The sequence below is a fragment of the Coturnix japonica genome, unplaced genomic scaffold (genome assembly GCF_001577835.2).
Source record: "Coturnix japonica isolate 7356 unplaced genomic scaffold, Coturnix japonica 2.1 chrUnrandom687, whole genome shotgun sequence".
Taxonomy (NCBI): domain Eukaryota; kingdom Metazoa; phylum Chordata; class Aves; order Galliformes; family Phasianidae; genus Coturnix; species Coturnix japonica.
In genome coordinates this window covers 20,980-25,786 of record NW_015440051.1, presented here as the reverse complement: position 1 = coordinate 25,786, position 4,807 = coordinate 20,980, and positions in this window count along the sequence as shown.

Here is a 4,807-nt window from a genome sequence, read left to right as displayed (position 1 = left end):
TCTGGGTGGATTTGGGGCACATTTAGGGCACATTTGGGGCATATTTAGGGCACATTTGGGGCACATTTGAGGCACATTTAGGGCACATTTGGGGCAGTTTTAGGGCACATTTAGGGCATATTTGGGGCACATTTAGGGCACATTTGAGGCACATTTAGGGCACATTTGAGGCACATTTAGGGCACATTTGAGGCACATTTAGGGCACATTTGAGGCACATTTAGGGCACATTTGGGGCACATTTAGGGCACATTTGGGCACATTTAGGGCACATTTAGGGCACATTTGGGGCACATTTAAGGCACATTTAGGGCACATTTAGGGCACATTTGGGCTCATTTAGGGCAGTTTTAGGGCACATTTAGGGCACATTTAGGGCACATTTGGGGCACATTTAGGGCACATTTGGGGCAGTTTTAGGGCACATTTGGGACACATTTAGGGCTCATTTGGGGCACATTTAGGGCACATTTAGGGCTCATTTAGGGCTCATTTAGGGCTCATTTAGGGCAGTTTTAGGGCACATTTGAGGCACATTTAGGGCACATTTAGGGCACATTTGGGGCACATTTAGGGCACATTTAGGGCACATTTAGGGCTCATTTAGGGCACATTTGGGGCACATTTAGNCATTTAGGGCACATTTGGGGCACATTTAGGGCTCATTTAGGGCACATTTGGGGCTCATTTAGGGCACATTTGGGGCACATTTGGGGCACATTTAGGGCACGTTTGGGGCACATTTAGGGCACATTTGGGGCTCATTTGGGGCACATTTGGGACACATTTAGGGCTCATTTAGGGCACATTTGGGGCACATTTCGGGCTCATTTAGGGCACATTTGGGGCGCATTTAGGGCACATTTAGGGCACATTTGGGGCGCATTTAGGGCACATTCGGGGCACATTTGGGGCAGGATCCAGGCAGGTTTAGGGCACATTTAGGGCTCATTTAGGGCACATTTGGGGCACATTTAGGGCAGGTTTGGGGCAGTTTTAGGGCACATTTGGGGCAGGATGCAGGCAGTTTTAGGACACATTTAGGGCTCATTTGGGGCAGTTTTAGGGCACATTTAGGGCACATTTAGGGCACATTTGGGGCACATTTAGGGCTCATTTAGGGCTCATTTGGGGCACAATTAGGGCACATTTAGGGCACATTTAGGGCTCATTTAGGGCTCATTTGGGGCACATTTAGGGCACATTTAGGGCTCATTTAGCGCACATTTGAGGCACATTTAGGGCACATTTAGGGCACATTTAGGGCTCATTTAGGGCTCATTTAGGGCTCATTTAGGGCACATTCGGGGCACATTTAGGGCACATTTGGGGCACATTTAGGGCACATTTAGGGCACATTTGGGGCACATTTGGGGCACATTTGGGGCACATTTGGGGCACATTTAGNCATTTAGGGCACATTTGGGGCACATTTAGGGCACATTTGGGGCACATTTAGGGCACATTTGGGGCTCATTTAGGGCACATTTAGGGCTCATTTGGGGCACATTTGGGGCACATTTAGGGCTCATTTAGGGCTCATTTAGGGCTCATTTGGGGCACATTTGGGGCACATTTGGGGAACATTTGGGGCACATTTAGGGCTCATTTAGGGCTCATTTGGGGCACATTTGGGGNTTTAGGGCTCATTTGGGGCACATTTGGGGCACATTTGGGGAACATTTGGGGCACATTTAGGGCTCATTTAGGGCTCATTTGGGGCACATTTGGGGAACATTTGGGGAACATTTGGGGCACATTTAGGGCACATTTAGGGCACATTTGAGGCACATTTAGGGCACATTTAGGGCACATTTAGGGCAGTTTTAGGTCTCATTTAGGGCACATTTAGGGCACATTTAGGGCACATTTGGGGCACATTTAGGGCACATTTAGGGCTCATTTAGGGCACATTTGGGGCTCATTTAGGGCTCATTTAGGGCTCATTTAGGGCTCATTTGGGGCACATTTGGGGAACATTTGGGGAACATTTGGGGCACATTTAGGGCACATTTAGGGCTCATTTAGGGCACATTTAGGGCACATTTAGGGCTCATTTAGGGCAGTTTTATGGCACATTTAGGGCTCATTTAGGGCACATTTGGGGCACATTTAGGGCTCATTTAGGGCTCATTTGGGGCACATTTAGGGCACATTTAAGGCACATTTAGGGCTCATTTGAGGCACATTAGGGGCACATTTAGGGCTCATTTGGGGCACATTTAGGGCACATTTAGGGCACATTTAAGGCACATTTGGGGATCATTTAGGGCAGATTCAGGCAGGTTTGGGGCACATTTGGGTCAGTATCTGTATAATGGGGCTCCATTTAGGGCACATTTGGGNCAGGCAGGTTTGGGGCACATTTGGGTCAGTATCTGTATAATGGGGCTCCATTTAGGGCACATTTGGGGCGCATTTAGGGCAAATTTAGGGCACATTTGGGGCAGGATCCAGGCAGGTTTAGGGCACATTTAGGGCTCATTTGGGGCACATTTAGGGCACATTTAGGGCAGGTTTGGGGCAGTTTTAGGGCACATTTGGGGCAGGATGCAGGCAGTTTTAGGACACATTTAGGGCTCATTTGGGGCACATTTGGGGCACATTTTGGGCAGGATCTGGGTGGGTTTGGAGCACATTTAGGGCACATTTAGGGCACACTTGAGGCACATTTGAGGCACATTTGGGGCACATTTGGGGCATATTTAGGGCACATTTAGGGCTCATTTAGGGCTCATTTGGGGCACATTTAGGGCTCATTTAGGGCACATTTAGGGCTCATTTAGGGCACATTTAGGGCTCATTTGGGGCTCATTTAGGGCACATTTAGGGCTCATTTAGGGCACATTTGGGGCACATTTAGGGCACATTTAGGGCTCATTTGGGGCTCATTTAGGGCATATTTAGGGCACATTTGGGGCTCATTTAGGGCACATTTAGGGCACATTTAGGGCTCATTTGGGGCACATTTAGGGCTCATTTAGGGCACCTTTGGGGCTCATTTAGGGCAGTTTTAGGGCAGTTTTAGGGCTCATTTGGGCACATTTGGGGCACATTTGGGGCTCATTTAGGGCACATTTAGGGCTCATTTAGGGCACATTTAGGGCCGGGCTCTGTCTCCATCCCTTGTCGGTCTCTATGGGGCCGATAACGGCCCCGTTGTTTTGCGGTTCGGCCCCACCAGAAACGGGAAATGGGAGGAAATGGCCCCAACGGCCCCGAGTGGCAACGAGCTGCTGCGGGTCCCACTGCTCCTATGGGGTCTAATAGGTTCGTGTTGTTATTGGGGTCGTGTTGTTATTGGGGTCGTGTTGTTATTGGGGCTGTGATCGTGTTTTAGGGCACCGCGTTGTTGTGGGGTGTCCCAGTGTTGTGTCGTTATGGGGATTCACAGTGATGTGTTATAGGGTCTGGGGGTGCTGGGTTATTATAGGGTTTCCTGGCTCTATACTGTTATAGGGCCCATATATGCCATGTTATTATAGGGTCTCTTGGCTCTATATGGTTATAGGGACCCATAGGTGCCATGTTATTATGGGGTCTCCTGGCTCTGTACTGTTATAGGGTCCATAGGTGCTGTGTTCTTATAGGGTCTCCTGGCTCTATATGGTTATAGGGCCCATAGATACCATGTTATTGTGGGGTCTCCTATCTCTGTACTGTTATAGGGTCTATAGGGGCAGTGTTATTGTAGGGTCTCTTGGCACCATGTTATTATAGGGTCTCCTGGCTCTATATGGTTATATGGCCCATAGGTGCTATCATATTATAGGGTCTCCTGGCTCTATATCGTTATAGGGCCCATAGGTCCTGGCTCTGTTCTGTTATAGGGCCAATAGGTGATATGTTGTTATAGGGTCTCCTGGCTCTATATGGTTATAGGTCCCATAGGTGCCATATTATGGGGTCTTCTGGCCCTATCCTGCTATAGGGCCCATAGGTGCCATGTTATTATAGGGTCTCCTTGCTCTATCCTGCTATAGGTTCCATAGGTGCTGTGTTATTATAGGGTCTCCTGGCTCTATATAGTTATAGGGCCCATAGGTCCCGTGTTATTATGGGGTCTCCTGGTTCTATCCTGTTATAGGGCCCATAGGTGCCATGTTCTTATAGGGTCTCCTGGCTCTATCCTGTTATAGGGCCCATAGGTGCTGTGTTATTATAGGGTCTCTTAGCTCCATGTTATTGTAGGGCATCCTGGCTCTATACTGTTATAGGTCCCATAGGTGCTGTGTTGTTATAGGGTCTCCTGGCTCTATACTGTTATAGAGCCCATAGGTGATGTGTTCTTATGGGGTCTCCTGGCTCTATATCATTATAGGGCCCATAGGTCCTGGCTCTGTTCTGTTATAGGGCCAATAGGTGATATGTTCTTATAGGGTCTCGTGGCTCTATATAGTTATAGGTCCCATAGGTCCCATGTTATTATGGGGTCTCCTGGCTCTATATATTTATAGGTCCCATAGGTGCCATATTATGGGGTCTCCTGGCCCTATCCTGCTATAGGTCCCATAGGTCCCATATTCTTATAGGGTCTCCCGGTGCTGCTGACCCCGCATTGCCCCCATCCCCATAACGGCCCCGTTGGCTCCTCTTGCAATACCCCACTATTGTGCAATGGGGTGGGATGGCGCAATGGGGGCGGCCCTATATGGGGGGGGACCCACAACCACACCCTAAAAGCAGAAGTGGGAACCCAAAGCTGGGGGGGGGGAGGGGTCAATAATCCCCCCCCACCCTATAGTTTCTAAGGGGTCACAATCCTTTCTATGGGGCTGCAGGTGGAGTCCGGGCTGTGGGATGGGGG